This window comes from Carcharhinus amblyrhynchos, chromosome 7 (genome assembly GCF_965287045.1).
Source record: "Carcharhinus amblyrhynchos chromosome 7, sCarAmb.v2.hapA, whole genome shotgun sequence".
In the NCBI taxonomy this organism is placed as follows: Eukaryota; Metazoa; Chordata; class Chondrichthyes; order Carcharhiniformes; family Carcharhinidae; genus Carcharhinus; species Carcharhinus amblyrhynchos.
This window is the reverse complement of record NC_137330.1, coordinates 104,977,571-104,990,469: the sequence shown is the minus strand read 5'-3', so window position 1 is coordinate 104,990,469 and position 12,899 is coordinate 104,977,571. Positions and strand designations below refer to the sequence as shown.

The 12,899-nt window shown below is 42.4% G+C and overlaps 1 protein-coding gene across 2 annotated transcripts in view; it reads right to left on the bottom strand.

Moving 5' to 3' along the window:
- Nucleotides 1-12,899, bottom strand: part of cdc40 (cell division cycle 40 homolog (S. cerevisiae)) — a 135,848-nt gene that overhangs the window by 32,695 nt on the left and 90,254 nt on the right. The gene's annotated exons all lie outside the window — the stretch shown is intronic.

The window sequence follows — 12,899 nt, the reverse complement described above, 5'->3', positions numbered from 1 at the left end:
GGAAGTGAGAGTGGAAATTGTGGAGGCACTGTCTAAAATTATTCAGTCTTCCTTAGACTTGGGAGTGGTACTAAAGGACTGGAGAATTGCAAATATTACACCCTTGTTCAAAAAATAAGCCCAGCAATTACAGGCCAGTCAGTTTAACTTCTATGATGGGGAAACTCAAAATAATTCAGGACAAAATAGTCATGTGGACAAATTCCTTTTAATTAAGGACAGCCAGCATGGATTTCTGATGGGAAAATTGTGTTTTGTTTGCTGGAGTTGGGAACATTGTTGATGTGGTTCACATGGACTTCCAAAAAACATTTGATACAATGCTGCACAACAGAATCAAGAAAAAGGGGATAAAGGATTATCGGAACAGTATGGGCACATGTGACACAGATTAGTAATTGCTTAAGAAATAGGAGTCAGCCCAGTGATCAAGGAAATTTACTCCAAATGACAGGATTTGACAAGTAATGATCCCCAGGAATCTGCATACAGTTTTGCAACATAAAATATATAATCAACAACTTGTATGAGGCAATAGAGTGGTTATTCCAGGTTTACAGATGACACTCATTTAGGAGACACAACAACTTGTATTTATATTGCATCTTTGGCACAATAAGATATCCCAAGGCAACTCACAGGAATAACATAAAACAACATTTGACATCATGCCACATAAAAAGTATTAGTGCAAATAGAAAAATGTTTGGTCAAATGCTTGGTCAATGTTACATCTCACTGGATAATAAAAGACAGTAGCAACATGAATACAAAACTGGCTGAGTGACTGGAAACAGTGTAGTGGTTAAAAGGTACTTTTTGGGCTAGAGGAGGTTTGTAGGGGATTTCCCCATGGGTCTGTGCTGGGACCCTTGCTTGCCCTTATATATACTAATGACCTAGGTCTTGGTGTACAGGACACAATTTCAAAATTTTCAGATGACACAAAACTAAGAAGCATTGTGAATTGTGGGGAGTCTAGTGTAGAATTTAACGACATAAACAATTTGATGGAATGGGTGGACAGGTCTCACCTGAAGTTCCACACAGAGAAATGTAAAGTGATTCATTTTGGGAGGAAGAACATGAAAAACAATATCAAATAAAGGGCACAATTCTACACGGGGTGCATATGTTCATAATTCATTGAAGATGGCAAGATAGGTTGAGAGAGTGGTTCATAAAGCATACAATATCCTGAGTTTTATTAATGGGGCATTGAGTATAAGATTAACTCGTATAAGACATTTGTTCAGAACAAAGAACATAGAAAAACTACAGCACAAACAGGCCCTTCGGCCCACAAGTTGCGCCGAACATGTCCCTACCTACTAGGCTTACCTGTAACCCTCTATCTTACTAAGTCCCATGTACTTATCCAAAAGTCTCTTAAAAGACTCTTATCGACTCCGCCTCCATCACCACTGCCAGCAGCCAATTCCACGCACCTACCACCCTCTGAGTGAAAAACTTACCCCTGACATCTCCTCTGTACCTACTCCCCAGTATCCTAAACCTGTGTCCTCTTGTGGCAGCCATTTCAGCCCTGGGAAAAAGCCTCTGAGAATCCGCTCGATCAATATCTCTCAACATCTTATACACCTCTATCAGCTCATCTGTCATCCTTCTCCTAAGACCAAGCTCTCTCAACCTATCTTCATAAGGCATGCCACCCTATCCAAGCAACATCTTGTAAATCTCCTCTGCACCCTTTCTATGGCTTCTGCGTCCTTCCTGTAATGAGGCGGCCAGAACTGAGCACAGTACTCCAAGTGGAGTCTGACCAGGGTCTTATACAGCTGCAGCATTACCTGCCAACTCCTAAACTCAATTCGTCGATTGATGAAGGCAAGGACACCATACGCCTTCTTAACCACATTCTCTACCTGCGAAGCTGATCTGAAAGTCCTATGAACCCGGACCCCAAGATCCTTCTGATCTTCCACACTGCCAAGAGTCTTACCCTTAATACTATATTCCGTCATCCTATTTGACCTGCCAAAATGAATCACTACACACTTATCTGGGTTGAAGTCCACCTGCCACTTCTCTGCCCACTCTTGCATCCTATCTATGTCTCGTTGCAACTTCTGACATCCGTCCACACTATCCACAACACCTCCAACCTTTGTGTTATCAGCAAGCTTACCAACCCATCCCTCCACTTCCTCATCCAGGTCACTTATAAAAATCACAAACATCAAGGGTTCCAGAACAGATCCCTGGGGCACTCCACTGCTGACCAACCTCCACGCAGAAAAAGACGCATCTACAACCACTCTTTGCTTTCTTTAGTCTCAGTTGAAATATTGCGCTTAGTTCTGGGTCCTTTAGAAAGGATAAAAAGGCATCATTGATGAAAGTGCAAAACAGATCCACAAAAATTGTCCCAGGGATGGGGAATTGCAGTTATGGTGACAGACTGGAGCAGACTGGAGAAAAGGCCAAGGTGGAATTTGATAGAGGTATTCAAAATCATGCAGGATTGGGACAGAATGGAGAGGGAAAAACTGTTCCAATTTGTAAATGGATCGAAAGCGAGGGGGCACAGATTTAAACTATTTGGTAAAAGAAGCAAAAGTGATGAGAAAGGACCTTTTCATGCAGCATACAGTTAGGGTCTGGAGTGATTCTGTGTTTGTGGCATTCAAGAGGCCAGAACTGGGAGAGCACAGATATCTTGGAGTTTAAAAATTGGCAAGTCATGTTGCAGCTTTGCAGAACCTTAGTTAGGCCACACTTGAAATATAGTTCAATTTGGTCACCACATTACTAGAAGGATGTGGAGGCTTTGGAGAGGGAACAGAAAAGATTTACCAGGATGTTGCCTGGTATGGAGGGCATTAGCTCTGAGGAGGGGTTGAAGAAACTTGGTTTGTTCTCACTGGAACGACAGAGATTGAGGGGTGACCTGGTAGAAGTCCACGAGATTATGAGAGGCATGGACAGAGTGGATAGTCAGAAGGTTTTTCTCAGCGTGAAAGAGTCAATTACTAGGGGGCACAGGTTTAAGGTGCAAGGTTTAGAGGAGATGTACGAGGCAGATATTTTACACAGAGAATAGTGGGTGCCTGAAACTCGTTGCCGGGGAGGTAGTGGAAGCAGATATGGTAGTGACTTTTAAGGGTATCCTGACAAATACATGAATAGTATGGGAATAGAGGGATATGGTCTCTGGAAGGGTAGGGGGGGTTTTAGTTAAGTCAGGCAGCATGGTCGGTGCAGGCTTGGAGGGCCAAAGGGCCTATTCCTATGCTGTAACTTTTTGTTCTTTGTTCATATGGAGCTGGAGGAAATTGCAAGTAAGTGAGACCATAGAAGGATTTGAAAACAATTACTAGAATTTTATAATCAGGACTTTGCTCAACTTGAAGCCAATATAAATCATGAAGCACAGGGATCATGTGTGGAAGAGACAATGAAAATTTGGGCAGAGACAACAGATAATCTTGTGCTTATAGAAGCGTGGGAAGCCTTCCAGAAATGTGTTGAAATAAAGTAGAGGAAACAATGGCATTGATGAAGGAATCAGCAGCAGATGATATGAGCCAGGTAATGTTACCAAACAATGAGGTTGCAAACAGCCAGGTTCAGCCTCAGGTAGGAAGAATGATGGAATGGTAGCTAGGGACCAAAATTTGTGGCAGAAATCAAAGGCTTTAGTCTTCTCAAGACTTAGAAAAAAATCTGTTCATCCATTACAGGATGTCAGGCAAATATTGTGACAATTTAGGGACAGTGAGGGTTTAAGAGGTGATGGTGAAATAGAGCTAGGTGTCATCAGTGTATACAGTGGCAAAGTGGTTAGCACTGCTGCCTCACAGCGCCAGGGATCTGGGATCGATTTCAGCCTTAGGTGACTGTGCTGAGTTTGCACATTCTCCGCACGTCTGCATGAGCTTCCTCTGGGTGCTCCAGTTTCCTCCCACATTCCAAAGATGCGCAGGTTAGGTAGATTGACCATACTAAATTGACCCTTAGTGTCCCTAGATGTGTAGGTTAGAGGAATTAGCAGAATAAATATGCGGTGTCGCGGGGAAAGGGCCTGGATATAAAATTCTATTGGAGGGTCAATGCAGATTTGATGGGGCAAATGGCCTCCTTTTGCACTGTAGGGATTCTGTTCTGTGTCTGTGACATGGAGTGGGAAGGGACATGTTTTCAGATGATGTCACCAACAATCAGTATGTAGATGAGAAATTAAAAGAGATCAAGATCCTGGGGGAGCAAGAGAGGTAACAATAATAAATGGTGCAGACCGGAGCTAGAAGTTACAAAGGGACATAAACAGATCGAGTGAATTGCAAACTGTAGCAGATGGAGTTCAATGTAGGGAAAAAGTAGGTTAATTCTCCGTTCTCCGGAGATCCTGACAGACCTGCTGAGATTTTCCAGCATTTTCTGGTTTTAATATAAGGAGCGAGATTCTCCAGCCTCCTGGCTGTGTGTTTCCCACCAGTAAGAGGTGGCATGTTGTTTGCCAGTGGTGGAATTCTTTGGTCTTGCCTCTGTCAGTGGGAATTCCCAATGATGTCACCTCACGCCACGAATGGCCGGAGAGTTCCGGCTAAGTTGTCACATAGCAGACCAATGGCAGCATTTACCAGGATGTTGCCTGGTATGGAGGGTATTAACGATAAGGACAGATTGAATAAACTGGGATTGTTCTCCCTGGAAAGACGGAGGCTGAGGGATGACGTGAAGTTCATAAAATTATTCGGAGTATAGATAGAGTGAACAGTTGGAAGCTTTATCCCAGGGCAGAAATGACAATTACAAGGGGACACGAGTTCAAGATAAGGGAGGGCAGGTTCAGTGGAGATGGGTCGAGGAAGTACTTTCTTTTTTTTTACAGAGGATGGTGGGGGCCTAGAATGCACTGCCAAGTGAGGTGGTTGAGGCAGACACATTAGCAATATTTAAGACTTATCTGAATAGACACAGCAACAGATGGGGGATAGAGGGATACAGGCGGTTGGTCTTGATGGAACAACATGATCGGGACAGGCTTGGAGGACCGAAGGGCCTGTTCCTGTGCTGTAATGTTCTTTGCCCTTTGTTCATTCCGTTTTTCTCTCTCCACGATGCTGTCTGGCCTCCTGAGCAATTTCAGCATTTTCTGTTTTTATTATTGGATGACTTTTACTTAATATTTGTGTGCCAGAAAGTCAGATGAAAAATATTCTGTTAAATGCTGACAGTATTTTAATTCATAAGGCATGAATATGTACAGAAATTTAAATTGGGCACGTGAATTTAAAACAATAAAATCCAACAAATTAAATACAGAAGCTGTTACAATTCTGTTAGTTAAAAAATTGGCCTAAATGGATAAATTGGAGCTGACTGCAGGGGTCACAATTCAATCAACGTGGTTGGAAGTTGTAACCAATGAGAATGAATCTTGACTAATCAATGCCATTTGTATAGGGTCTGACATTGCCTTGGTTTTTAATTAAAAGCAACAATGACTCATGGTTGGAGATTCATCTTATTCTAGATGACATGGAAAATTTTCTAAAACTGCTGGCTACGATGAAGCTGATGCATTCTTAAGAATATGACGTGAATTAACACATAAAACTCCACAACTGGATCAACAGCAGGGCACTGTGGCCTTGTATCTGGATCTGTATTGCAAACAAAGACAAACTCTGACTGCACGGTGGAAAACAGATGCAGCAGCTGCTAGATCAGCTCCCATTGGAAAGGCCAAGCAATTAAATCAACAATAAAATCCCAACAAGTTGAATCCCAGGGGATCCACCCACAAATGTGTGTTAAGTGGAGCTTCATGATAGCCAAGCAGTTTCTGTTCACACATGAATGGTGTGTCTCTGCGATCTGTTATGCTCACAAACACACTATGTGAAAACAACAGTTTTAAATGCCAAATGTAAACAAGCAGGCACAGTAAATCAATAACTAAATCTTTATTCAATTTGCTCACATCTTACAATGGCTCAATATTGTAAAATACCAGAGCTCTGCACTGAAAAGTGTTTGGAGTTAGTTGCGGAAAAACTTGATAACCTTTCTCTGCTTAGTATGTTGTCTTTGGATGTGCGCCATACAGTCAAACATATTTTTGCTGTTTCAGTGTCACAATGTGAAATCCCACAGTATCTGTACAGCCTTCATGGCATCAGCTAGGGAAGCAGGAGCACGTACGGATGGGAATTTAATCAGACTAGTCAGGGTTTCCGGCTCCTCGTTTGAGGAACATACTGCATTTGCAACTACATCATCTGTCAGTCCTGTCACGCAGAATGCAGCATTGCCCACCTCTGTGTAAGTTTCCATGGTTGTCTCTTGGAATTTCCATGCCATCCTCCAGTAAGCGAGCATCAAGTGCCTCGTCATCGGCTTGGTTGGCTTCACCCTTCGGCAGTTGCAACTGTAACCCGTTTGGGTCTGGCGGAAGCAGTTGGCAGTTGTGACTTCTGTCACTTTCATTGTGAGCACAGCCTGTAGAGCAGTTGGATCGTATTCCTTCTTTTTGATGGCCTCGACAACCTGAGAAATCAGCTGCAGTTGTAGCAGGTCCTGATCCATTGACTGGAGAATGGCTGAGGCAAGAACATCAACCTGATGCTCTTGGGCCAACAATGTCAGGGGGTGCAGGACAGTTATGTGCCATGAACACTATCTTATATTTCTCCTGCTGGTACATTTTGTCCACTTTCCTGATCCACCTCAAAAATGCTGGAGTTCATCCAAGTGGTTTTGTTAGCCTCATACTGCATGTTTTGATAGCAATGTGACTTCCTGAACTTTCCTGTCACTATAGACAGTAGCTTTTCAGTGCCATCCCTATTGGTACAGGCCATGGTAGTGACACATTTCTTGTTCCACTTTCCACCATTACAAGTTTCAACCTTAAACATCAAAGAGCGGTCCAGCAAAAGATGGTAAATCAGTCCAGTTTCATCCAAGTTAAAAATGTCTCGTGGTGCATACTCATTCAAGACATGGGCAAGAGCATTTTGCAGCCAATCTCCTGATATTGCTGCTATAACCGCTGCGCCCTCACAACTCACCGTGCAGAAGATGGTGCAGATGTGAGGACCTATGCTACCACATGGAATAGTTAAACAGTTAAACTGAATAGCACAGACACATTGGAGGGGATTTTAGATAAACACATGAGACAGAAAGGAATTGAAAGATATTATATCAGTGTGGCATGAAGTTAAGAAGTAAAGTGGGATGTCCATGTGAAGCATGAACATCTGCATCGCCTATTGGCTCCAGCAGTTTGTTTCTGTGATTCAAGTTCTAAAACAGATTTCTTCTAGATCCTGATGTTAGAATTTCCACCTATGTGAAAAGGTGGAACGTATCACAGTGGCATGTTAACTGACATGGGAAGCAGTTTGAAAATGGCTCATATGCTTTTGAGAAATTGAAACATTGAGCATAGAAATGTAACCATAGGAGGAAACAAAAATAATAAGGAATTCGCAAATGAGGAGAGGTCGACTGAGGAACTAACTAGTCAACAGGAAAGATTAAGAAGAAATGTTGACATTGTCCATCAGCTGGAACATCTCACTGTCCATAATCTTCCACTCAAAGTTTTTAAAAATTCATTCACAGAATGTAGGTTCCATTTCAGCATTTAATGCCCTTAAGAGGATGGGAGTGAGCCACATTTTTGAATACAACCGAGTGGCTTGCCTGGCTACTTGGGAGGACAATTAAGAATCAGCTGCAGGTCCAGAGTCAAGTGTACACCACATTTGGATCACAGGTGACCTCAAAAGAGTAAAAGCAACAGATGTCCTTTCCTAAAGGAAGTCAGTAAATCACATGAGTTTTTTCAGCAATCCAACAGTCTGATGGTCACCATTGCTGATGCTAGCTTTTATTCCAGATTTATTTGATTAGATTCAAACTCTCCAGCATCTATGGTGAAGTTTGAACTCCCAGCTCTGGATTATTAGTCCAGTAACATCACCACTATTCTACTGTACCCATATTACATTAAAAAGTTGCACTTCCCTAAATATAAAATTTTCCAGTCCTTCCTGCTGGCGGATCTTCTGGGCTTGGTCCAGGAAGATCATGCAACTGGCCAATGGTAGGCTGTCTCCACTGCTGGAAAAAAAACTACTGGAGTGGGGAGTGGCTGAAAAAATTCTGCTCTATGACTTCAAGGAGTTCCTGACTCAGATCCTGCTTACTTTCCATAGTGGACAGCATTCTAGTCTGGACAGTTTACATCTTTACCTTTCAAACTATCATGCCCTGCAAAATGCTTCCAGTACCATACAATTAAAAACTAGGAATAAAATTCAGTCATAATTAAGACAAAAAGGCACAGCTTCCCAAAAGCATTGAGTAATTGATAGAAAAATTTGTTCAGTGAAGGTGTCCAGTTAACAAATACTTCGAAGCACAGCAGCTTCCCCTGACATCATTGAATCCACCCAGCTGGCACTTAGCCAAGAGAATCTCCTTTTCCATTAAAGGGAAACAAGAGAAAGGAACAAACACTCTTATATGGCATGTCTTCAGGACATTCCTAAGTCAATAAAATACTTCTAAAGTGTGTTTGCTGCTGTTATGTCAGTAAATACAGCAGCCTATTTGAACATGCAAGGTCCAATACACGGTATATAACATGAATGACTCATTAATCTGCTATGGCGGAGTTATCTGAGGAATGTCAACAAATACACTGTTGAACCTCCTGTTTTCATTTGAATAGCACCATGGAACCATCCATCAGAATGATTTAATGTCCTATCCCAAATGTCGCACCACTAACAATGCTGCATTCCCCCATGTCAGTTTAGATTATGCACTTAAATCTGAAGTGGGGATTTAAATGCACAGATTTAGAGATGCGAACTACTATCAACTGAACTAAACAGACTGTTGAAAAAATGAGCTGGGAAAAATTGCCTTGAAGTTATGGTTGTGATCTGTTTCAGAGGTGCACTGGAGGAGACCTGGGATGTTACAGGACATCTGTATAGGCACAAAATTCGTACTATAAAACACAGGTCTGTAAATACTGTACAAAAGATTGTACATAGGAATGTACAAGATCCAAGAAAGGAATAGTGAAGGAATTATTTCCTCAAACAAACATCAACGCATTCCATAATTTTCAGCACAAGAACCTTATGCTTTGATTCTGTTTGTTTAAACAAGTGAAAATCTCATTTTAATTATAAATTACATTATAATCAGATGCACAAAAATGAAGCAGCAGAAAAAGATATAGCATTTACTTTGCAAAAATCTGAATGTTGAAATTAAGTAGCTTTGGGGAGACTAAGAAGCTCAAGAAGTTTATTTAATGAACAAAGGAGTCTTTCCAAAGCACATGTATTTACTTTACAGAATATATTTCTGCAATTTGAAAATAAAATTATTTCTTTCCTCTGTGATTTTTCACTCATTTCAAGCAGACAAATTATTGAATGGAATAAATCAGTTTAAAATTCAGAGTTAATATATTATTCAAGTGACCGTATCTGCTACTAGCCAGTGCTGCCAAATCAACTAATTACTGTCAAGGTATCAAAGAGATTTTGTATTCAAATTTCATTAAGCAAAGATAATGTTGAGAAATAGATTCTAGAAGAGGGGATTAGAAATAGCATGTGACATGGAATGAAAAAAAAATTTCAGATCCTAACAGCTGAGCAAAGAGCAAACAATAGTTTGAATAATTTTTCCAAAGGAGCTGCATTCATCCAGGTGGGGAGAGAGTACTCCATCCCGGATTATGACTTTTAGATGATGGACAATATTTGGGGAGTCAGGTGGTGAATTACTCACAGCGGAATTCCCAGCCTCTGACGTATTCATGTAACGACAGTGGCAAGTTCAGTTTCTAGCCAATGGTAAACTTCAGGATATTGATATTGTTTTCGGAAGTGGAAATTTACTCCAAATTTCCATTGTTTAATTTCTTATGTAGTATCAGAGTTTAGGCACCACCAGTTAGATACAAATTTTCACTCTTCACTGCCAAATAACACAATAGAGAAATTGAAGAAACAGGGTGCATATCTGTAATGAAAAATTACATCACAGAAGTAGTCTGGATGAATATGAGAAATAGAAGCAGCGGACTTTATGGCCCACCAAGTCGGCTCCACTATTCAATCTTGGGCTTCAGCCCCATTCCCCATATCCCTTGGTTCCCATGGGACAAAAAAAAACCTGTTTGTCCCAAACTTAAATGTATTCCACGTGGTCAAGAAGGCGTATGGTGTGCTAGCCTTCATTAATCAAGGGATTGAGTTTAGGAGGAGTCGGGAGGTAATACTTCAACTTTATATATCCCTTGTCAGACCCCACTTGGAGTACTGTGCGCAGTTCTGGTCGCCTCACTACAAGAAGGATGTGGAAGCTATTGAGAGGGTGTAGAGGCGATTTACAAGGATGTTGCCTGGATTGGGAGGCATGCCTTATGAGGATAGGTTGAGGGAGCTAGGTCTCTTCTCCCTGGAGAGACGAAGATTGAGAGGCGACCTGTTAGAGGTTTATAAGATGTTGAGAGGTATAGATAGGGTGGATTCTTGGAGGCTATTTCCCAGTGCTGAAATGGTCACTACAAGAGGACGTAGCTTTAAGGTGCTGGGGAGCAGGTACAGAGGAGATGTCAGGGGTAAGTTTTTCACTCAGAGGGTGGTGAGTGAGTGGAATCGGCTGCCGTCAGTGGTGATAGAGGCGAACTTGCTGGGGTCTTTTAAGAGACTTCTGATGAGTACATGGGATTTAATGGGATTGAGGGTTATAGGTAGGCCTGGTAGGTATGGATATGATCGGCGCAACTTGTGGGCCGAAGGGCCTAACTGTGCTGTAGTGTTCTATGTTCTATGATGGGGCATCCACCAGCCCCTACAGCAGAGAATTCCAAAGATTCACAACCCTTTTGAGTTGATCACAAGTTGGTGGAAGCACCGAGAGTGTCATGAGTGCAAAATGTACTCTGGCCGGGGGACTTCGATGGCCATCATGAAGGGTGGCTCAGTAGCACCGGTACTGGCTGAGTTCTAAAGGACACAGCTGCTAGAGTGGGTCTGTGGCAGGTGACGAGGGATCCAAGAGGGAAAAACCTACTTGACCTTGTCTTCACACAGTCCTCATGAAGACAAGAGTTCTGTCTTCACACTGAGGATACCTTCTATTGTGCTGTGTGGCACTACCACTGTGCAATTGGGACCAATTTTGAACAGATCCAGAAACCCATGACTGGGTAACTTGGTGATGTGGGCCATCAGTAATAGTACTCAAACGCAATCTGTAACCTCACCGCCTCACATATCCTCCATTTTACCATCACCACCAAACCAGGGTATAAAGCCTCGTCCTGACCTCATTACAGCCTCGGTTCAAACATGGACAGAAGAGCTGAACACCAAAATTGGCATCAAGAAACTCAAGAAAAACTGGAGTCTATGGGAATCAGAGGGAAATCTCTCTGCTGGCTAATCACACCTGGCACAAAGGTTGTCGTGGTTGGAGATCAAACATCTGCCTTCCAGGGACATCACTGCTCTAGTTCCTCAAGGTAGTGTTCTTGGCCCACCCATCTTCAGCTGCTTCATCAATGACCTTCCTTCCATCATAAGGTCAGAAGTGGGGATGTTCATTGACAATTACACATTGCTCAGCACCATTCGCAATTCCTGAGATACAGTGATTTCTCGAAAATTTCCAGGCTTTGGCTAATACATGGCAAATAATATTTGCACCTCACAAATGAGGAGGAGGAGGAGGGAAAGAGAGAGAGAGAGAGAGAGAGACAGACAGACAGAGAGAGAGACAGAGAGAGAGAGAGAGAGAGAGACACAGAGAGAGAGAGAGACACACAGAGAGAGAGAGACACACAGAGAGAGAGAGACACACAGAGAGAGAGAGACACACAGAGAGAGAGAGACACACAGAGAGAGAGAGACACACAGAGAGAGAGAGACAGAGACACAGAGAGAGAGAGAGAGAGAGAGAGAGAGAGAGACACAGAGAGAGAGAGAGAGACACAGAGAGAGAGGGAGAGAGACACAGAGAGAGAGGGAGAGAGACACAGAGAGAGAGGGAGAGAGACACAGAGAGAGAGGGAGAGAGACACAGAGAGAGAGAAAGGAGGGAGGGAAGGAAGGAGGGACACTGACCAGAAACTGAACAGAACTATATAAATACTGTGGCTACCAGAGCTGGTAAGAGAAGGAATCCTACAGCAAGTAACGTACCTCCCAGTTTACCAAAGCTTGTCCACCATCTACAAGGCACAAGTCAGGGGTGTGACAAAAGACTCTCCACTTGCCTGGATAAGTACAGCTCCAACAACAAGAAGCTGGCCACCATCCAAGACAAAGCAGCCTGCTTGGTTGGCGTTCCAACTTAAAACATTCAATCCCTCCATCACTGACACATGGTAGCAGCAGTCTTTACCATCTACAAGACGCACTGCAGGAACTCACCAAACCTTCTTAGACAGCACCTTCCAAACCCACAACCACTGCCACTTAGAAGTGCAAAGGCAGCAGGTACAGGGGAACACCACCATCTGGAAGTCCCCTTCCAAGCTACACCCCATCCTGGAATTATAATTATAGGAATTATAATCACTGTTCCTTCACTGTCCTTCGGTAATCCAAAGTGTATTGTGAGAAACCACAACATACTTTTGTGTTCATCACCATTGGACTCCATAATTGATTTACCAGTCTGATCAGTAATAACGATTATTTCAAATTGTGAAATATTTACATTCACTTAAAGCTATTTTCATTAAATGTAAACTAGGAACGTTAGCCACAGTGGAACCTTTAACTCAGCAGGAGATATTCTGAATATTCCAGGGAATTTGAAACTTTGGGGTAAAAATAATTGCATGAGTCATTGTATAACGTAACTGGGCATTATGTTAAAAT